This window comes from Cavia porcellus, unplaced genomic scaffold, assembly GCF_034190915.1.
Source record: "Cavia porcellus strain 051 isolate PalLab524CR breed Dunkin Hartley unplaced genomic scaffold, mCavPor4.1 scaffold_27, whole genome shotgun sequence".
Taxonomy (NCBI): domain Eukaryota; kingdom Metazoa; phylum Chordata; class Mammalia; order Rodentia; family Caviidae; genus Cavia; species Cavia porcellus.
The window spans coordinates 53,056,251-53,078,720 of NW_026947510.1; the positions used below are offsets into that span (position 1 = coordinate 53,056,251).

Consider the following 22,470-nt stretch of genomic DNA (forward strand, 5'->3'; position numbering starts at 1 on the left):
CAAAACACAAACATTTACAAGACTGAACTTTCAAAATATTACGATACCTGGCCTGCGTGCAGACGAGTGTGGGAGCTCCTGGGACGCTGCTGCAGGCGTGGTCACTGGGCCCAGCCAGCTGGCTTCTGCTCTCTGGGGCCCTCCCTCCCACCTCATCTGCATGGTCCCCTCCCCCAGCGCCACCCTGGTCACCAGGGCAACCCTGGCCACCTCCTGGGTGGAGCAGGCAGGCAGGTAGGGGTGGGGGACAGCTAAGCCTGCTCAGGCCCCAGGGCCACACACAGTAGGCGGTTCCTAGTCCAGCTTCAGGGACCCCCACTTCCCGGGCCCTGCAAGACACAGCCTGCAGTGTGAGCACTGTCCCCGGCGGCCCCCGTCGATCACGGGCTGCAGGATGCGGTCCTTCTCTCCCCTCCGGCTCTCCGTCCCTTGGCCTCATTGAGAATGTCCCCAGAAATGGTGACCACTATACGCAGGCTGGCAGAAGCAGCATCTTCAGAGTCCGGGGCCAGGGCAGGGCCAGGAGGTCTCCAGTGCCCCCAGGAGCTTATCCAAGGGGAACCCACAGGCCTCACTGGTCCCTCCAGGCCACTATGCACCGCACGGGCCCTAGGGGTCTGACACAGGTGCCCCAGTACATCCCCAGCTTCCTCACTGGCTCTAGAACCATCGGAGACTGAACGTCTTGGGAAAGAACACAAAGTGCTCAGGTTGACATCCAGACTTTGGACCTGGCCTGTGTCCAGGGGCTGCCCTGGTATGGTCTGGAGTCCTACGGTCGCTGTCCCCACATCGAGCAACTTTTCTTGGTTGCTGGAAGCAGCATCTCTTTGACAGTTTGGCTCAGGATGTCTCCCAGGCCACCAGGACTCAGACTTCCTTCTGAAGGTCCCGCTGCATGGCACCCTGGCTCCTTCCACACTGGAGTCTCAGGGGTGGGCCTTGTGGCCTGCAGCTCCAGGCCAGCTGTGATGACCCATTCAGAGTCCCCAGGGCCACAGGCACCACAGAAGGGCTCCAAGTTACAGCTAGGGTTACAGGTCAAACTCAGATTGAAGAGGATCATTCAATGGCCAGGCCATACTCCAAGTGGCCTTTGATGTGCAGTGGAGTCCCAGCTTTCTGTCCATGCCCTGGGCTTTGACCACAGACCAGCAAGCCCAGCAAGCCCAGCAAGATGGGCCTCTTCGATAGATGGAGAAACCGAGGCTCAGAGAATGTGAATTTCTCCAGGCTCTGTATCAGCCTGGATACTCTCCCCTCCCCCCCCCGTCTCCCCCCCTCCCCACTGTGCACAAACCCCTGCTGGATGTGGCCAGTGGAAGAACCTGGTGGGGGACAGACTGTGGGGACCCCAGGGATTTCTCTCCCCTCTGTCTGCATTTGGCACAGTCTGGCCAACTCAACTTCCGATGATGGTAGCATAGCTGTGCCAGGTTCCATGGTCCTTATGCTCCAGTAATGATGCCACTTGTGCCCACCAGCCCCTGGCCCTCCCCAGCACCCTGGGCATCCAATGCCCGGCGGCAAGTCCCCTGGGCCACCTCCAGCGCTGTTCCCACTGCCGGAAAGGATCTATGTCTCTGCCTCAGTGCAGTGTGGCCTCAGGCCGCCCTCTCTGACTCCAGCCTCAAGCAAGCCGCTTCCCCTCAAAGCCCTGGTGCTGCCTGAGCTTACGCTTCCTGGTTATTTGGGAGATGCCGGGTGCTTCTTGGAAGCTCTGCTCAGAAGCTCCTGAGGGCCAGGCCTGGCTGCGGTCCTGCAGCTGTGGTTGTGAGCCTGGTGTCTGCCTCCGGGCCTGGGCCGCCACTCACTGAATGAATGAGTCCATGGAAGATAAGCGAGTGCACGGCAGGCTATGCGTGCAGACAGAAGTGGTTTGTAGGCCAGGCTGCGAAAGGCTGTAGGAGAGAGGTGGGGTGGGGTCAGGGAAAATCTTCCCCCTCCCCTCGACTCAGCAGATGCCTGACTTGCTGTGTCCCCAAGTTCACACGGACAGCACAGTAAATGTGTCTCCCACTTCCTAAAACCTTCCCACCTGCCTGGCACTCTGAGCACTCACCACTGAGCCCAGTGGAGGTGGGGGGCTACACCAGGCAGGGTGGGTCACCTGGAGGCCAGAGACAGGCATCAGGTTCTCCTTTGCTCTGGGCGGCCCCTGGAGCCATGTCACTAGCTGTCAGCCTGTCCCCTCCCTGAACCACAGAGCCCTGTGAGGGCCGGTGTCAGCAGAGCCTGAGGCAGCCTGCGGGGCTGCTCATGGGGTCAGCCTCAAAAGAGCAAGATAGGGCCTACTTTAAAAAAGCCTGGCAATCCCAGGCACGCTGCACATCAAACCCGGGCCTGGCCCAGCTCCTGCCCCTCCCAGGGAAGCTAGGTGACCTAACCCTATCCCACAGTAGCCCCACATTGTGCACAAGCCCCAAAAGTGTAGTCTCAACCCAGGGTTCCCAGCTTGCTGGCCCCTCTGGCTGCCCTCTTGTCCTCTTCCCCAGAGAGGGAGGGGTGTAGCGGGGGGCACTGGTCAGACTGTCACCACTGTTAGCAGTGGAAACACCTCTGAGGAAGAAGGGTCTCAGAGGTTTCAGCCCGCGGTTACCTGCCTCACAGCAGGCAGCTTGGAAGACGGGAGAGCAGACAGAGCCAGAGAGGGAGGAGCCTCTTCAAAGCCACGCCCCCAAAGCCACACCTACTTGACCGCCCATCCAATCAGGCCACGAATCCTTACAGCACAGTCGCTATGAATTCATGGTTGCTTTAATCCAGTGAGCATAACCCATTCACATTCCTGAAGTCCCACCTCAGAACACATGAGCCTTTTGGGGGACAGTTTTGATCCAAATATGGCAGGCATGTAGGGGAGCAGAAGAGCCCAGGTGCAAAGGACCCTGGAGGAGGTGCACAGTCGGGCAAGTTCCAGAGCCTCTCTCTGCCTGGGTTTGCCCATATGCTAAAAAAAAGTCATGGGATTAGGCTAAGTGACATGAACCAGACACAAAGTGGGAGGGGCCTCCTGTCTAAGGGTTACAGGAGTCCCAGCTTGGGTGGCGGCAAAACTCGGGAAAAGGATTGTCCTGATGGTCACACAGCATTGTGAATGTATTCAGTGCCACTGATTTGTGCACTGGGAAAGCAAAAATACCAAATTTTATAATGCCAATTATTTATCCCAGTTTAAGCACAGACACGCACGCACACACACACACCCCGGGCCGCAGAGCTGGTATGGCTATGTGGCTGTGTAGGGACAGGAGGGGCTGGGAGGGGGACCACCCGCACCTCTGTCTTCCTGCCCTGGCCCTGCTGGCCAACCTCAGGCTGGGCAGAGCGGGGCACCCGGTGTGGATCCAGAGAGGTCCTGGGCACCCCCTCATCTTGCTCACACCCTATCCACTCCCTGCCCAGCTCTTTCCCTTCCTCAGGACCTGCCCATGAGGCAGGGGCCACCTTCCAGGAGGGGAGCTGAGGCACATCAGGTGCAGGGACACCCCAGCTCCCGGGAGAACGAGCCTGTGTCTGTGTCCCGCCCTGCCTCTCCCACTGCACTGAAGCCCGGCCCAGCACCCAGCTCGCCCCCGGCCCCCAAGGACCCTCGGTTGGCAAAGTTCGCCTTCCTTCTGCATCAGAGCCTCCTAAAGAATATCCATGCAGAGAAGGTGGAGACAGAGGACTCCTAAAAAAGCCCGGTCCCTTGGCGAGTCGCTGCTATTAACTTCCTAGGAAGCTCAAGAGGAGAAAGAGCAGAAGTGGGGCCTCCCAGCCCCGAAAGAGCTGGAGGGCAGGCAGCGTCAGGTGGCAGGTAGGTGACAGGCGGCTCGAGTCCAACTGCATTCGCCACCAATCTGCCGTCTGGCGGCTGCTGCCCGCCGTGGACACCTGCCCAGCGCTCAGGGCCCCTGCAGACCAGGTGGGCCTTAAAGGCCCAGGGCACCAAGAGTGAGACCCAGAGGGACAGCGGCTTGGGGACGTGGCCAAGGTCGAGCAGCTGAGAAAGGCCGGGACTGGAACCTGAGACTGCATCTTATGAGACCAGAGATGGACAGAGAAGTGGACAGATGGGGAAAGAGGGGGAGAGGAGAGAGGAAAGGGGGGGGGGCAGAGGAACATGGTACACGCAAGAGAGAAGCCGGGACAGGACACAGACACCTTCAGCACCGGAAGGGGGGGGCCGAGGGGCTGGAGGGAGGTCTTGGGGGGACCGGCCTGCTGCTCTGGCCCCGCTGGAGCTGGGAGAGAGGATGGGGCACCAAAAGCGTGAGGGATCTCAGCCCCCCACACATCTGCAGGCTTGCTGCCCACCCCAGGGCAGGGTGACAAGGCTCTAGGCCTTCTTCCTACCCACCCGGACCCCCAGTCACGGGGACAATCCCAAGACTTCGCGCCTGGGCCCTGCTCTGCCGCTGGTAGACTTGTGTGGCCTTCGGTAAGTCGCTTTCTCTCTCTGGGCCATGTTCCCAAAGGCCGATTCTGTCGTTGGAGGTTTCATGAAGTCTGAGGGCAGCCCCCCTCGTCCCCCCCTCCGCCCCATGCAGTGAAGCCTCTTGGGTGCACTTGAGACACATCAGACTCTGGAGCCCCGAGTCTCCCTCTTCACTGACGTCCTTTGAGGGGTGGGGGGCCTGCCACGTGCGTGGAGCCAGCCCCAAAACCACAAAACCTGGTCCATTTGGAGACCTCCTTTCTGATTAATTCTGGACCTTGGTCAGTGAGGTCAGTGAGAATGGAGGCAGGAGAAAAACACTAGGAGACTCCGTGGTCAGCCCTGCCAGGACCACTCACCTCTCCAGCACCCAAGGGAGCCCGAGATACCCCGCGCTAGCGCGCCCCATGGTCCCTTCGCTGCCCTGTCCTCCACTCCCCACCCCATGGCAGGAGGAGGGCCCGAGTCCCTGACAGTCCTCTCCTAAGTGGCAGAGTGGGGAGGTGGAACAGTCGTCTTCACCCCGTGCCCCCTCCAGGATCTGCCATGGCTCCCCATTGTCCAGCGGGGACCCCCTCTGCCCTTCCCTCCCTCTGCTCCCATGGCCCACCCCAGCCCCCAGCCCCGTCTGTCTTCAGTATCTCAGAACAGCCCCCCTCCCTGGAGCCCTGTCTTCCCTTGGAGGATGAGATGGGGCTCTCTGGGGGCAGCAGGAGTCCCCATATTCCGTGGAGCGAGGCTGTCCCTCCCTGCTCACCCCACAGCTGGCCCCGGGGTTTTTCCACCCCGAGCCTCCAGAAATCCACTCCAATTTCTCAGGCCCGGGCCTGGGAGTCGTGGGCTTCACTGTTGATTTGTCACAAGTGATTATTGGCAGCAGAATTTGTCACCTGCACAATGAGAGGAAAATGAACCTTTCATCAGCGCCAGCCTGAGCCCTGCGAGGCTTCCAGAGCTGGGGGTGAGGGCAAAGGAGGGGCGGGAGGAGCCTGGGCAGCACCCGACTGGCTGGTCTTTTGAAAGCCCCTGTCAGACAAGGGAAACTGAGGCACGGGTCGCTGGAGAGAGCTGTCCAAGATCCCAGGGGCTAAGGGACAATTTGGCTGTGTCCCCTCATTAATGGTGGCAGGGTGAGGACCCTGGGCTTCCGGTCACCAAAGCTGAATTAAGGCGAATGGGCCAAGGCCTCCCCCATTTCACTCACAGATAGGGAGACTGAACCCCACAGGGGACAGGGACTTTCGGAGACACAGTGAAAGCCTGGCCAGATCTGCAGCTCCTGCCCCACAGACTGAGCTTCCTCCTCTGCCCAAAGACTCCCCAAGGCAGCTGAGGGGGTCCTCCAAACCCCAGGATCTAGATCGCCCCCTCCTCTTGCTGTCCACGCTGCCTCCCACCACCCATACTCCAGGTCCTGCCATTCCAGCTCTGACTCGGTGGCGACCTGCCCGCCGCCCCGCCCCCACCCCACCCCCACCCCCACCCCCGCCTCAGTTTCCCAGCATTGAGAGGAAGGTTGCTGCTGGGGAGGAGGCGAGCGGCTTCGGGCACCTCCAGTCTGCAACTGTCTCTCAGCCCCGCCCGGCTCCGTCTGTGTTTCCGCCTCCTCCGCCCCCACCTTGGCCAGCTTTCCTCGCCCGCTCCGCTGGGCAGGCACTCGGCACTGTGGAGAGGATCAGACCTATCGCTGCCAGCCGGGAGACAGAGCCCGCCGGGGGCCTGGCTGCCACTTCTCACCCGGGCTCAGTCCGCCTCCTGCCACCTCCAGTGCCACCCTCTTCACCCCAGCCGCTGGCACCCCCTTGAGCTCTGCTGGGACCTCCATGCCCAGATCCACTCAGGTTGCCCGGATTCCCTTCCTCAGGCCCCTAAGGGTGGTGCTGGGTAGAGCCGGGCTGCGGCGCCCACCTGCCACCCGCCACTCCCACTCAACACAGGTTCCAGAATCGTAACCAGCTGCTGAACACAGTGGTGACAGTGTGGCTCACGGTCCCCTCCCTGCAGGAAAGACAGACGCCCGTCTGCATTGGGCTGGATGCCCCTTGTCTGTGCTCAGCGCGCACACACACACACCACGTGCACATGCTGTTCCTCGCCCTGGGGCCTCTGCACCCGTGTGGCCCACTGTGACCTCTGCAGTCACTTCCCCTTCCAGAGGGCTCAGGGAAGCACTGGCTCCTCAGCTGCCCCTAAGGGGTGCTCTGCCCTGTGTCCCAGCCCCTGGCTCAGGTGCCCCTGTGCCAGGACACGGCTGGGGAGGTCCCAGGCTCAGTGTCCATGGGCAAGGTGCTCAGTTGCTCTGAGCTTCAGTTCCCGCATCTGTAAAATGGGGCAGTCGAGGTGTCCCCTTGTAGGATTGTCCCTGTGAGGCCGCTGGGGCCCTCCTGTCCAGAGCTGCCCAGGCCCTGTCCCCTGGTCTCTGCCCAAGGCCTCTACCCGGGCCTCCCCGCGCCCCCAGCCGTGCTCCAGGGGTCTAAGTCATCTGTTCCCCACCTGCCAGCCTGAGGAGCTCGATCCCATCGAACTGCCTCCTCTTGTCCCTGCTTTCCCCCCACCCTGTGCTGGTCCAGGAAGCTTCCTGACACTCTGTGATCTGTGATCGGGGTCCTGCCACCCCGCTGTGTGACCTTAGGCTCACTGCTCTACCTCTCTGAGCTTTAGTTCCTGATGCATAAAACGAGCTAATAAATGTTAAACCTGAGCACCCAGGAGAGCTTCAAAGGACCCTAGGCATATACCTCCCTCGGGAAGGGTCTTCCCACCCTCCTCTGGCGGCTGTCTGTGCCTCACCCCCTTTTCCACGGCCCAAGGTCAGCAGGCCTGGTGTGGCCCACGAGGTGCTGTGGGTGCCTCCACCCATCTCCTTGACCCCCACCCCCACCCCACATCCCCACAATCATGGTTGATGACCCCGCCAGCCCCAGGCCCCACTTTGTGAGAAGTTCGACAGCAGAAAGGGCACTTGGCCTGGCCCCAGGGGAAGCATGGCAGCCTGTGACTCGGGGTTTGTGGAAGACACCCCATTCCTGGGCACCCTGAGGAGCCGGGGCTGGGCGCGAGGCGAGGGCCCCAAGTCCCTGCACCAGGCCACAGTGGGGTCCCCTGCCCCAGACTGATGCAAAGCCACCCGGGTGGCCTCCTGCCCAGCACTGCCCGCCCGGCCCAGCCTTCAGCCCCCCCCCCCAGCCTGGCCCCCAGGCCCCCTCTGGCCGCCCTCCTATTTCTCTTTGGATTCGCTTCTCCAAAAGCTCATTTTGAAAGAAATCGATTTCCAAGCTGCTCGGAGATGTAATTTGGTTTTTCATTTTGGAGAAATGATGGTTATGAAAAAGTTTGGAGACTTAATCACCGTGGAAGGCCACGGAAATAAAGAATCCTCTGCCCTCGGCTGAGACTGTCGGCTTGGGTGGGTCCTGCTGAGACGGCAGGAAACGGGCGTGCACAGGGTGGCACAGCCACGTGGCACATGCCTGCTCACCACTTGGGTGCACACACAAAACACGTGGGCACGCACACCCAACACGCAACCACACGCGGTACCTACAAACATACACCCATGTGTACGATGCAGCCTTCGCTCCGGGAAACACCCTCCACCAGCCCCTCCCCCCCAGCAGTCTGGGGAGGGGCAGCATTCTGCCGTGACCCCAGCTCTCTGCCTCTGTCCTCCGCTCTCGGGCCAGTGTCTTCCTCGTTGCTTTTGGGAGGTGTTGACTGTGACACCCGTTTCAAGGTCCTCTCCAGGTCTGACCCTGTATTCCAGTTGTCTCTACAACCTTCAGGAACATTCGCAGGCTGCCTATTGCCTAGCCAGACACCCCGGCCCGCCCCAGCGGTGGTCCCTCCTGGAAGCTGTGGGTCTTGGCCCTGGGCTCCATGCCCCTCCCCTGGCACAGCTCTGAGCCTTTGCGGTCCTGTGGGGTGCCCTCTCCATTCCAGGCCACCGGTCACAGGGAAGAGATCTCAGGGCTGCTGTAGTCCTGGACATTCACAGACACGCCTGTGGTCTGCAGGCTGTGGAGGAAGAGGCAGGGATCTGCCCTCAGCGCCCAGCTGCTCTTCTGGGGTTTTGGGGGGATGCCAGGGGGAGGAAGGAGACAGCTCTGCTGAGGGAGATTGGGGGGGGGAGAAGATTCCATTCACCTGGGGAATGGGCGGGATGGAGAGGCTTCACAGAGGAGATGCAGCCGACCGGGAGCCCCAGTGGGCATGCGGGTCTGGCCAGCCCAGGGTGCCCAGCTCCAGGGTGGCAGCCTGTCCACGGCCCTCACACCTGCTGGCCGGCTTCAGACTTGCATTTATCCACACCGGGTGCGTTGCCCACTTCAGCTGGTTGACAAACGATCTGCGGGCTGGGTTGGTGACCCTGATGCGGCAGGCTGGGGTCACCGCTCCCTTCAGCAACATGGCACCTCTATGACAGCAAAGGGCAGTGTGCCCGTGACAGGCATCGGTGGAGGATGGGCCCGTTCCTCCTCCTGCAGGGGCGGCAGAGGCCCAGCCCCAGAGGCCGGCCCAGCCCTCGACCCAGATTCCCTGTGTTGGCCCAGTTTGGGGCAGCGGCACCAGTGGCCCAGCAGCCCGGCCTACTTCTCAAGGATGTGTGGAGAGCCCAGAGAGTCCCCCGGAGCCCTCCCACACCCACCTGCTCTGGGCACAGAGGTGAGCCCTGGCATGGGACCCAGCACAACCTGTCCCCTCCCAAACTGATGCCCATGGCCTTCGGGGCCTTCTGTGACTACAATACAAATTTGAACACCGTGCCAGAGAGAAAGAGGTCCAGGCCCAGCCCACGGGCACGGAAAGGTATCAGGGATGCCCGTTTCTCCCAAGGACAGTGGAGTCACATAGGCGTGGGTTCCTGGCATTGAAGGGCAGTAAGGGACAGGACCCATCATATGTGCCCACCTGGCATAGAAATGGGCCCAGAAGCAGCAGGTCAAAGGAGCATTGTGCTTCTGCCTCTCACGCTGGCAGGCACCGCCATGTCACACGCTGGGCAGCCACGGGGGACAGGTGGCCCCTGTGAGCTCCAGCGACCCTCTAATGTCTCTGGAAAAGATTTCAGGGTGGACCGTGCCCCTTTTTCTCCCCACCTCAGGTGCTCCCGAGCCATCTTCCAACACTGCCCACCCCCTGGCCACTGCGCCCAGCGGAACTGAGAGGACAGAGCTCGCGACGCTGCCATTAGCGCTAATGACAGGAAGCAGCACCGCAGGGGTCGAGGGTTGCTGGTGCTCACTCCAGCCACCGGCAGTTGGTGCCAGAAATGCCCAGAACCCATGCCCATGCCCATGCCCTGCTCAGCAGCGCAGAGAGACAGACAGTGGCATAAGCAGACAGGCAGGTGGTGCCCGAGGGCTCCCCCACCCGAGGGTCTCAGACGGTCCCCTCTTGCTCCTGCGTGGTTCCAGAAATACCTTTTCTTCCCTATCTTTCTTGGTCCTGGCCTGCAGTGCAAGTGACCCAGCTGCACTGCTCTCCTGCCTCAGCCTACATGGACTGTGCGACCCCCCTGAGTCTCTGCTTCCCATATTCCTGGGTCCTCTTTTGAACAACGGGTGGCATTTCTTGATTTCCATCCAGCTGCAACACCCTACCAAGTCTCCTCCCCGGCAGCCACAGGTGTCTGGGGCCCAGCGCCCACCGCTTGCGCCCTCCTCCCCGTCCTGCCATTCCTCCTCCCCCAGTCCCATCCTCCGCAGCGGCCTCCTCTGACCCTGTCAATTAGGTGGGCTCCGGCAGGAGCAGGCTGGGCGCCCAGCTGGAAAATTGGGTGTCGGGAGCTGCCTGGAATATAATGCCCTCACCTCTCCCCTCCTCAGCTCCATCCAGAGATGGGTCTTGCCAGGCCAAGGCTCCAAAGCTGCCCCCCGCAAAGGAGTGAGCCCCCACCTAACCCCAGAATCCCCAGCTTCCCATGAAGCTCTGGCCCTCGCAGAGGTGCAGGCCGGGCAGAGAGAGCGCTGGGCCGGAGGTCCAGCTGCCACCTGGTGGCCAGGACCCTCCCTGTCTGTGCTCAGGCTGTGAGGCCCCTCCAGGCTGCCAGGGGACCACTCACACCTGCTCTGGGGACACTCTACTTATTTTGTTTCTCTATTGACTCAAGGGCCCCGGGCTGGGCCCGGCTCTGGGTCCTCACAGGCCATCTCCTCACCCTCCATCACAGGGCCATGCCACGCCCCTGTGTTCCTGCTAGGACCCTGAGGAGACAGTGTCCTTTCTCCTCCTAGGACCTCCAGGCCTGGTGGGTTTTAGGTACCCGTGACTAGGCTGCTAGCCCCTCCTAATCTCTTCCCAGTCAGCCCTAGGGACCTCCTGCTGTCCTCACCCCACCCTAATCTGTTCCAACCAAATCTAGTCTCAAGGACCCACAGAAATTCAGAAAGAACGTAAGTTGGCCAGGGTTGACGACCCTGATGGCCCACCCTACTCAATAGTTTCCTTTTCTACAATCACTTTACATTTTACTGATTACCCTGGTAATGGGAAATTCCAACAGGCAGCTTTTTAGCATCGCCTGCCAGGCACATATTCCACTGCTAGTGGCAGTCCCATAGGACTCCTGAAGTGACCCCCATCACCTCCAAGGAACCATCATTATCAAGCGCCATGCTGAATTCCAGGGCACAGTAAGGGATCCTCCAGGGGTTCCGCACACCCAATCCTCTAAGACGACCAAACAGAAGAACAGATCATGGCACAGTGACAACACCTCAGGGGAGATGGCACTGACACAGGGCCTGAAAGACAAGTAAAGCCATCATAAGACGGCTTGGGAGGCCAGGGGTTTAGCTCAGCGGCGTAGGAGCCTGCTTGGCAAACACAAGGTCGTGAGTTCGCTCCCTGGCATCAAAAAGAAAAAAAAAGGGCTTGGGAACTGCCTTTCTAGACAGAGGGGACACAAGTCCACAGGCCCTGAGGCGGAGGCATGTGGGTCACTGGAGGAACCAGTGGCCATGGTGGCCTGAGGGACAGTGGTAGGAGATGCTGCCTGGCAGAGGTCACGTCCTGCCCCCCAGAAGGGGTTGGCATGGAGTAGCCTCTGGGGCTGTGAGAGCGGTCTGCACCCTGCAGCACTGTCGTGAGCATCACTCTTTCTCGGCGGGGTCAGGATCCGCAAATGCCCCCATGGGGCTCCTGCACCTTAGGCTAAGTGTCTCTGTCCCCTCCCCAGGCTTGAGTTGCTTGTCAAAACCCTGCTCTGTGCCCTGTGTGTCTCCAGGAAGCAGGAAAGTCTGGAGCATGAGAGGAGAGGAAAAAAGTACAGTGTCAGAGAGAGATCTGCACCGGGACTCACAACAAGCCCGAGAGGGAAGCTAGCTTGCCTAAGGGAGAAGAGTGTCTTCCCCAGGGGCCTCACGCAGTGGGTGACCGTGACCACACAGCGGGAGGACGACACCAGTGACCATCCCAGGAGTGAGCACTGGACACGCCCACAAGAGGCACTGAGATTCAATTGCTGGACTGTATCAGAGGTGACACACCCAGAGCCATCACCCTCCACTTGCACGCGTGGCGGACACATCTTCCAGAGCTGAGCACACATGCATCCTAGGCCTGCACCACTCACCACCCCCTGGGCTCCTTCTGAGCAGAGGAACGGTTGCCTCTGGCCACCGAAAGCCCTGGGGAAGGAAGTTCCCACCAGCTGTGACCCATCCCAGTGCCAAACAGAAACACCTTCAACATCCATCAACAGGAGAACGAAGAAGTCATTGTAGCACATTTCCCAGCAGTGAGAAGGACCCGGCCACTGTCGCGCTCAGCCCGAGGGAGCCTCGAGCCACGCTGCAGAGGGACAGACGGAAGCTGTGCGGTTCAAGTGGCATCACTGTGCTCATACGAAACGCTCAAGGGGCTGGAGGTCAGGAGAGTGGTCAGCTGGCCCTTCGGCCCTGGACTGCCACACGGGAAGGGGCCTTGAGGGTCCCGCGGGGTGCAGGACACATCTGTGTCTCAGCAGGAGGGGGCGCCACGGGCGTCATCACTTTGCAGGAAATCCCATCATTCTGATCTGTCCAGCCTCTGAACGTGCAAGCGCTGACTTCAGTTCTTTAATTCTGGCGACATCCAAACAGTGAGTCAGGTTTAAAGAACAAACATGCACAGTGGAAGTATAGAGCAAAACGCAAGATCGCACCCCGCTTCACGAGACCGGGTGGGTGACCCGCGTCCCTTTTTCTAGGCAGCCGTGTGGCCTCTTTCAGTTATCAACATTTTCACCCAACAAGAATCGACCCGCAAAGATGAGTTGGGGGCTTCCCAGCCCCGTGGCATTGGCACCGAGGATGGCTGTGTAATTCTTCGGGGGTGAGTGGCCTCTGTGTCCTGTCTCATACTGAGCAGCTCCCTGGCCTCTCCCACCAGGCGCCACGATCCCTCCCCACCCTCAGTGCCAACCAGAAATGTCCCTGGACGTGGCCAAGCAGCCCCTCGGAGCACAGTTGCCAGATAAAGCACAGGACCACGATTAGTACGCCCTCTCTGGGGCGCATTTAACTTTGAAAAGCAGTGGCTGCTCATCTGAAATCCCCACATCCTAGGGCTACCTTATCCGTGTAGAGAACCTAGTGTCTGGGTCACCGGTTCCCTGGAGGGAGGCAGGACACCGTGATTAGTGGGTCCTTACTCTCGCCTTGCCCTCCAGCAAGTGACAGAAACACAGGGATCATGCTGGTGACGCTGTCCCTCCTGGCAGGGAGACCCAGAGACACCTGAGGCAGGTGCAGCAGAAACACCTTCTTCCCCTGCTCTCCCCTCTGCCAGCGCAGGCTTCACAGTCACCAAGAAGCAGACGAGGACAAGGCTGCCAACTGTCCCTCATGATTCATTGGCTGAGACCGGTCATGTGCCCACTCCTGACCTATCACTGGCAGTGGGTGTGGTTATGCATAGGCCAATCAGGAACAGCCATGGCACCGCTGACTCTCCATGAGGGGTCTTCCCACAACGCAGCTGCTGCGTGTGCAGGGTTGGCAGCAAACATCACCAGGCTGATTGAGAACTTTCTGTTGCTGCTGATGCTGCTGCCCAGCTTGGGACAACAAGAGAGCACTTATACACGTGGCCTGCATTGTTGCCCAGCTAGCTGACCTTTGCAATATTATTCCCCTTTAGCTTCCTTGCTCCTCCTCAAACTCCAGAACTACCTCAGGGACTTTGCACCTGCCATTCCCTTGCATCCCCTGAGCCTTCTCCCATCAGGCCCTTTGCAAGCATCTCCTCCACAGATGGCCGTTCCTGAGTGTCCCACCCTTGTCTCCATGCTCTGCCAAACTCTGTCATGTGTGTTCACAGACTGACTGTCTCCTCTGGCTTCAGTGGCAGCTTTTTGAGGGCGAGATCCTCCATGTCCTGGTCACTGATGAGTCTTCGGCCCTTATGGCACTGTCAGTGGCCCTGAGAAGCTCCTTGTCACACAGTCTGGACTCCATAGCAGCCCTTTCCTGCAGCCATGAAGGGCAGACACCCAGACCCAGCCCCCTTTTCCACACTTATTGGTACCGAACCTGGCCCACGCTGTTGTGAGACTATCTCTGTCACTGTTTATCCCATGGAAAAGCATCCCCCCCCACCGTTTTCAGGGGTCGCGCTGGGCGGGCTCCCCATGAGCAGGTGGAGTCAGGACGTGGTACTTGTGGCTAATACTTAGAAGAAGATTGGAATCAAAAGGAGGAACTGGGGACCGAGGGACAGGGAGGTGCCCACGCAGGGCTATTGTGGAGGTCACTACAGAGGGCAGCCGTCTGGGCTCCCCAGAAGTTGGAGGCTGCCAGGCTCGTCCCTGGCCCTGGGCTGTCTGCCGGGGTGGCCCCAGTGGGTCTTCATTCCCAGGACTTCCCAGTGCACTTGGGATGGGAGAGGCTGAGATCAGATGCAGGATGGAGACCCCAGGGGGTCTGCTGCCTGGGGCACCCGGGCGCTTTGGAGGGGTCAGGGGGCTGGGGACACCTGCCAAGTCAGCCTTGTGGGGGGTGAACCCCTCCTGGTCCCAAGGGAAGGGTGGCTGAACCAGAGGGACCCACTGGGGGAAGTCCAATACATGGATTTAACATTTTAACAGAGCGCTACCAGCCCCTCCTGACCAAAGTGGAATCTGCCCCCCCATTGCCAGCCACCCCACACCCCAGGACCCTGAAACAACAGTTTTGAGTCTTCGTGGTAACGACAAACAGTACAGCCCTGACCTTCATGGTTCTGTATTTGTTTCTCACCGTGACTCTGCGAACTATGTTTCTCTCACGTTTTAGGCAAGGAAACTGAGGCACAGAGGTTACAAACGCGCATCATCCGAGTTTCCACACTGGGTGCGTCCAGGGTGAGAGTCCAGTCCAGGTGGGACATTGGCCACAGGGTGATGGTGTCTCGAAGGACCGGTAACCATTAAAATTTTGCCAGACTCACAAGAGAGAAGTGATACTTCATTTTGTCTTATTTTGCATTTCTCGATGGTTATTTCTTTGGTCAGGAGTAGGACTGGACAGGTACCAGTAGCAAAGAACTGAGCCTGAAATATACTGAGTAAAATCTGGAGTATGGCAGACCTGAGCCGGCACATCAGGCCTGCCACTCAGTGTGTGGGTCAGCCGGGCCTTTCTCGTTCCTTAGACCTTTGTGATTTCTCTCCCTGCACCCTCACCGCCCAGTGCAGCTGCAGGAGCCCCAATCATCGTGTCTGGTGTCCCATGAAGAAAGAAGAACAAAGGAAACAGAGCACCTAACCGTTAGCTTGTAAGGGAGGTCTCTGGAGTCTGCTACTTCTCGTCAACTAGAGCTTGGGCACGTGGCTCATCCCACCCAGATGGGATGCTGGGAATATCTTTATTTTATATGACCACTCACCCTGCTAAAAATCAAAAGAATCTCTTGTGGGAGAAGGGAAAGTGGGTATCACAAAATGTCGTACGGTTTCTGCCACCGTGGAGAAGTCTATTTACCTAGGTTTCTTGGCCATATTTATTTCTCAAATATATCTCAATATGTTTTCGTCTTTCTATTGCAACTGTTCTTTTCCTAGTAAGGGTGCTTTCTATGGGGGTTCGCTGCTTCTCACACCGACCTGTCACCACAGTGCTTGGCTCCGAGGGTCTGTGTGGGCACTTGGGGCAGAGCCCGTGCCACGCAGCGGGGCCCTGGGTTCCGGCCGGGGCTGCATGTGCTCCTCTCCCCTCCGTCAGGGTCTCGGGGGCCGCTGAGCCTCAGGGCTCCCTTGAGGGCCTCAGTGTCAAAAGACAAGGCCGTCTGAGTGCTGAGCCCCCCAGCTTCACTCCCGCAAGTTCACCCTGGGTGCACTGTGACCTCTCCAGCCAGAGTGCAGACAGTAAAAAGAGCACAGGGCACACACACACACACACACACACACACACACACTCGTCTCGACTTGATATTTCTACTGACACAGCCCAGGCCTCGGCCCTGCAAACAGCGCCGTCACTCTGGGACCTGTCAGAAACCACAAATCCATGACACTTTCCCAAAGGAAGGGCGACAGGGAAATGGTGTATCTCTGTGTAGGGCTGCAAGCACTGTTTTCCTGTTTTTTAAAATTTTATTTTAAAGAAAAAAGTTCAAAACAAGAGAGTAAGAGGTAACCATGGTTACTGCATTGCATATGGTTATCTTCATTTTGTTCATACTGTTATCTTTAGTTATTCAAAGTACAAGATATTGGCACTGAATTGTCCAGACAATATTTGCCTTTCTTTTCAATGCACTAAAGGAAATTAGTAGCATAACCATCTTAGCAATCTTTTACATCTGCATTCTTTCTTTCTTTTTTTCTTTTTCTTTCTTGTCCCCCTTCATTTCCCCATCCTGGATTCTCTGTCCTCTTGAAGCTTCTCCCCATTTTCCAACAGGTATTGTACATTTTAGATGCTATGACTTTTTCAGCTTCTCACCCTCGGGGAACAAATGTTCACACATGTACATCTGCTTCACTTCTCATAAATAGTTGCATCCATTTAACTTGAAAAGTCCCCATGGTCTCCTTGTTTTGGGCCGAGTAGTACTCCATTGTATAAAAAGATCACATCTTTTTTATCCATTCCTTGGTTGATGGGCATTGGGGTTGTTTCCAAGATCTGGCTATTACAAATTGTGCTGCTATAAACATGGGTGCACATATATCACTGTGGTATGATGCTTTTCATTCTTCTGGGAAGATGCCCAGAGGGGAAATAGCTGGGTCAAATGGGACCTCCGATCCTAGTTTTTTGAGGAATTTCCACACTGATTTTCACAGTGGTTGTACCGGTCTACACTCCCACCAACAGTGGACAAATTTTCCTCCCCCCCCCAGCCCCTGCAGCACTTGTTAGTAATGGTCATTCTTTGTGGGGTGAGGTACAATCTCAGGGTTGTTTTAATTTGCATCTCTCAAATGAGCAGTGACGTTGAACATTTTTCACATATTTGTTTGCTATTTGTGTTCCGTCATCTGAAGAGTGTGTATTCATCTCAGATGCCCGTTTTTAGATTGGTCTTTAAATTTGGAAGGTCTGACCTTTTTCTGAGTTCTTTATGTGTTCTCAATAGTAATCCTTTGTCTGAGGAACACTCAGCAAACATTTTCCCACATTGTGTGTTGTCTCTTCACTCTGTTGGTGGCCTCTCCTTCCAAGCAAAAGTCTTTCAACAAGATGAGATCCCGGGTCTGATCCTCTGTGACAGCTCCTGTGCAATCACGGGTTTGTAAAGTCTTTGCCTACGCAGTGTCTCTGATAGTTCATCTCTTCCGGCAGACTCAATGTTTCTGCTTTAATAGTTAGATCTCTGACCCATTTCAAATTTAGTTTAGTGCGTGATAAAAGATACAGGCTCAACTTTAATTTTCAGCATGTGCAGAGCCAGTTTATTAAAGAGGCTGTCTTTCTCCCAGTGAATGTATTGGACACTTTTGTCAAAGATTAAGTGACTTAACATGTCTGAAGTTGTTTCTGCATCTTCTGCTCTGTCCCATTGATCTTTGGGTCTTTTTCTTTTTTCCTACTACCACACTGTTTTTATCACAGTAGCTTTAAAGTATAGTTTCAAGTCAGAGCTTGTGACAAGGCTGCAAGTATTGTCACCAACCAACCAAGGGCGGCTCTTTTGCTCAGTTCAGATGAAAATCACAAAATTAGCATGTTACTGGATCGAGTCCAAGGAGGTCCTCTTTTATGGTTTAGATCTGGGGTGTCCCTCAAAAGCCTCATGTGTTTGGAAGGTAATTGGTTTGTGGGGGAGTTATATCCATCAGTGGATTCATTCATTGATGAGTTCATACCTTAGTACATTGTCAGGAGGTGGGCACTGGTGAGAAGAGGCAGGTCATCTCATGCTTGCCAGGCAGGTGCTTATGCCACTGAGCCCCTGACCATGTGTTTTAAAAGGCTTTGGAACTCAGTTACAGGAAGATTTTGAGTTTGTAAAATTATAGCAGTGCCAGCTAGTGAAGCCCCACCGTGCTGTAAACTGAGCCTGATGGAAGCTGACGGTCAGAAGACCAGAATCTATACAAATACAGACAGTAAAGACCAGGCCCAGGAGGTTTCAGTTAGGAACAAGGATTCCATTGGCAGCTGGACTCAAGACCATGTGTGTTTATGCTCTGGCAGAAAATATGTCATTATTTTGCCCATGTCCTAAGACTTCACGGGAGACTAGAATTAAGGACAGCAGACTAGTTACCCTGGCAGGGGAAATTTAAAGGCAGCCCAACGTTTACACTGTAGCTCGGATACTGTTGCTGCTTTTAGCAAGAACTATAAGGAGAATCAGGAGCAAGTGGCAGAGTTAAGTGGTTTTAAAGGTAATCAATTCCATCAGGAAGGAAACACTTAAAAAAACTGGGGGTCTTTGAAAACACCATTACTGAAAAAATTAGCATTAAGACGCCAAATCCTTGTTATCAAGACAATGAAAACATGCCTTGAAGGCATCTGAGGAATTAGGAAGATCTTAACTTGCACAGGTGGATGTGGAAAAATAGAAGACTGCTTTGGGAAGAGAGCCTGAGGGCATCCTGCTGTGGGAGGACTGCCTAGGATACCAATTTTGGGGGGGACTCATTTGGCAATGCTCAGCCGTACAGGTACTGCGGGGCTGCTGCAGCCGTGAACCAGGATTCTCCAAGTGCTGCTCAGACTGGCTGCCTGGGCTTCGGGAGGCCACTTACACCTAGATTTCAGAAGGCTTGAGAGCAGAGGAAATCATCACTCAGGGCAGAGCATGAAGCTGAGAGGAACACTAAGCGCAGGGGAGACCTCGGGAAGTTGGAGAGACCAGGAACACAGACTGTCTGCTGAGGGAAGCCGCCCCCGGAGAGGTCATGAGGGCTACAGCCAGCCACGTTTCAGGGCCAGGTCCCCAGCTCACAGCTCATCACCACAACGTGCCTGGACACAGAACTACAGTGTTCGCCTGGCTGGATTTTCACATTGATTTGGTCCTGTTCCTTCGTTCCCCGTTTCACTGTTTTTAGATGGGAATGTTGGCCCTGCGTTCTCGGGAACCCGACCAAGAGTCCAACTGTCAATATCAGGAACCCGGTCAAAAATCTCGATAGACAATACTGGGGAACCAGCCAAGAATCTCGAACGTCGCAAGAAAAATAAAAAACAGAGACCAAGCCTTGTATTTTAACAATGGCTGGGGAGTCAAAGTGTCTGGATCTGATGAACCCCGTACTCCCAAAGCAGCCACTATTTATTTAGCCGTCTCTGGTCATAGGTGGGGCCGGGAAAGGATTGCAATTTATCAAAGACTCTTACTCTAGAGGGCGTAAGATAATCCGATGCTTGAAGTATCTTGACCCAAGCGTTATCCTGGGATGACTTAAAAAGGCGTAGATGATCTGGCGTTTGGAAGAGTCAGCGGGAATTCCCAGATGGGTGGCATCAACAAGCTCAATCTTTTCTTTCATCCCAAAGGGAAACAGGCAAAGCCAGTCACTGTGAATTGGTGGCCCCCAACACTGTGCGTCAGCAGTGTTTGGCTCTCATTTTTATTTTTCCAGGGGCTCCCAGCCAAGAAGTTGCCTTGCGTCTCAGAGGACTTGGACTTTTTAGCAGTGCTGAAACTGTTGGTGCGTCTGAAAAATGGACTAAATGAATTTTGCATGAAGAGATGGAGGTGAGCCCTTTGGGGCCCAGGGATGGGATGTTACGGTTTGGATCTGGCGAGTCCCCCAAAGCCTCGTGCTTGACTGTATTGTTACAAGGTCAGGTGTCATAGGGAGAGTGGGTCTCTGGGGAAAGATCTCAAAGGGTGTAGCTCCCTCCCCACCTCCTCCCTCTTCCAGCTGCTTCCCGACCACCATGAAGCGGGCTTTGTCACCAGATCATTGCTGCCCTGGAGCTGGCCAGCATGGGCTGTACCCAGAGCCACAATAAACTTCTCTTTCTTTAAGTTGCAGGTGTTGCAGGTGTTGCATCCCAGCAAGGATTACTCAGATACCAGTCACTAGATTGGCATGTTACCGGGTAGCGCCCGAGCAGGGTCCCCAGCTTGATGCTCCCAGGAGCTGCATCAGCTTCCGCCATAGAAAAACAATTTCCGGACATGTCAGCGAGAAGATAGGGGCTTCTGGGAAGCTGAGCGTTCATGATCAGACTGGCCCATTAGCAAAAGGACGGGACTAATTTTTGTGGCTTCACGGGGGTGGGTAAGGGCTGGTGATTTCCCATGAGTATTGGTTTTCTTAGACTTCTCCCTCAGGTTTTAAGGGTTTTCCTACCTGTAAGATAGTGATCAGCGGCCATTCATACCCTTGCAGATGCCCTGATGTCCTCCCCACTGGCATGGCACCTTGCAATAAGGGTAGAGGGGTGAGGGGAAGACACAATCCCTTGTTAGCAAAGGGGGACAGGGGGAGAGACTTATCTTCCTCCTTACGGGGTGGCAAGTCATCAGCTAAAGCCTACGTATCTCTGTCTCTTGACCCCATGACGGCCCCTGTCCTAACACAAAACCCCTACTCGGCGAGTTTAGGCGGAGACACTGTCTCTCATGAACAAGCAAAAGAATGCAGGCCCAGCCCCGGGTGACCCTCACTGCCACTGATTCCCCAGTGCTGAGCCTGGCCCCGCGCTGCTTCAGTCCTCAGAGAAGGTCTGGGTGTCTCACCAGTGCAAAGACGGAGAGTGGCTGTGTCCCAGGGAAACACAAGCAGGACAGCCAGAGGACAACCGCTTCGGCCGCAGAGCCTCCCAAGAGCTCTCTCTTGTCTGGTCAAAACCGGGTCTCATGATCGTCCCCAAACCGATCACTAGCAAGGAGTACGGGACTGCCAGACACACGTGCACACTGGTTGGTGGCATGTGTCGCCGGGGCCTGTGTGCCTTACACAGAACGAGCCTTCAGTGAGGGCAGCAGGGGAGACACAGGGGTTCCATGTGAGCAGGTGTTCAGGGAGGGCACAGGGGCCAGTGTGGGACCCGTAGGGGAGGAGAGGCAGACGGTGTCCCCCGGCTGTGTCACCTCGGCCCTCTGGCCGTGGCGTGGAGTGTGCTCAGCTCTAGAAACCAGCAGGATGCTTCCACATCTCTCCAGTAAAAGGTGATGTGGCTTGGACCCCGGGTGTCCAAGGAGGACCAGGGCAAAGAGGATCCCTAAAGAAGGTTGGCCAGGTATCATCTAGATGTGGGCGAAGAGCCCTGGCCTGCTGGCTTGGCTTTGAGGACTGTTACACAGGAAGTCAGAGCTGGGGGCCGCCGGGGAGTCTTCAGGGAGCAGCTGAAAGCCATCAACATATGGCGTGGAAGCCTCAGGACCCGGAGCGCACAGGAAGCAGTGGACCAATGCGCAGCCATCGCTGGGACAGTCAGATGCCTGGGCCTCTGTGGCCTCCCTGGCCAGGCAGCTGCTGGCTCCCACCTCATGGCCCCAAACCCCTGCCCCACGCTGGGGAGCCCCGTTATGGCTGTGGGTTCTGCTCCCACGGCTGCCTCCGGCTTCTCCTCACTGTAACCGATAGGCATCTGGCTCCATTTCACAGAGGTAGAAACTGAGGCGCTCACATTCAGGTGAGTGTTCTTGGCTACTGTCCTCCTGTGGCCAGGACACCCTGGTGGGGAGCCCAGCCTTTGGCACATGCCTGGCCTGGGATGTGTCATTCTCAATTCATGGGCACAGGGGCAGCCAGCTGGGGAACGGGCATGAGAGACTGGGATCAGGGTGACCGTGGGCTTGCCTGGTTCATCGGCCCTGGCTCACACACTGGGCTGGAGATCCCGTGACTTGATGCCTCCCCAGGGCACTGTCACAAGGCCTTAGTGGCTAATTCTTCATTTTCAGGGCCCACACAGGAGGCAAATGGTCCCCTAGTGGGATTCTCTAGGGGACGAGCTGAGACCAGACCTTTCCCAGGGGTTGCTGAGGGAGACGGCTGGCCGCTGCCATTGTCACTGAGGAAATGTCTACCCTCGGGTCCTAAAGCTGGCAAAGTCCTTAGACTGCAACGCGGGTGCAAGGATTGGAGAGGGCCAGAGCAGCATCAGAGGTAGAGTCTGGAGGCACTGGGCAGCCTCTGGCCCTGGGTCAGCTGAGCAGGATAAAGCAGGGGCCAGCCCTGGGGAGGCCTGACTCCTGCAGGGGCTGTGGGGCCTCTGCAGAGTTCACAGTGGCTTCCTGACTGCGCTGTGGGGGCACAGGCCGTGCATTTAGAAAAGCGTCTCTACAGGGGCCACACTGGACCTGCTGTCTCCACGGCCATGTCCCTACCCTCCCATGAAGACACGACGGGCCCGAGGACCAGCTGCAAGATAGTCACATCCAGCAGCAACAAGACGGAGACCGCATCTCCTTCGATGGGAAGGCCTGTGGGGCTGCGGGCTGAGGCCTGGCCGTGGAAGAGGGGAGGATAAGCTGCTACCTTAGCTGGAGACAAAGAGAAAGCCGGCCCTGCCAGGAGACTGACATTCTGACCTGCCTTTACCCGTCGGCTTCCGCCCTTGGAATGAGTTCTGCTTCCCAGCACCCCTGCGAGACAGGTGCCAGCCCCACCCCGCTCCTGGGCCCACACTCTGCCACTGGCCCTTGAAGCCCTCTCCCGCCCCTCAGTGGCC

General features: G+C 57.0%; 1 protein-coding gene across 2 annotated transcripts in view; it reads right to left on the reverse strand.

Annotated features, from left to right (window-relative positions):
* Positions 1 to 1,358: 1,358 nt before the first annotated feature.
* The window catches only part of Elfn2 (extracellular leucine rich repeat and fibronectin type III domain containing 2), a 72,580-nt gene continuing 51,468 nt past the window's right edge, over positions 1,359 to 22,470 (reverse strand). Inside the window, exon 3 of one of the 2 annotated variants that reach the window (XM_063238501.1) lies at positions 1,359 to 1,901. The gene's annotated coding sequence lies outside the window, so the exon portion shown is untranslated. Of the gene's footprint in view, positions 1,902 to 5,102; positions 5,311 to 22,470 lie in introns of those variants that run through there. The other variant, XM_063238500.1, reaches the window with a different exon arrangement.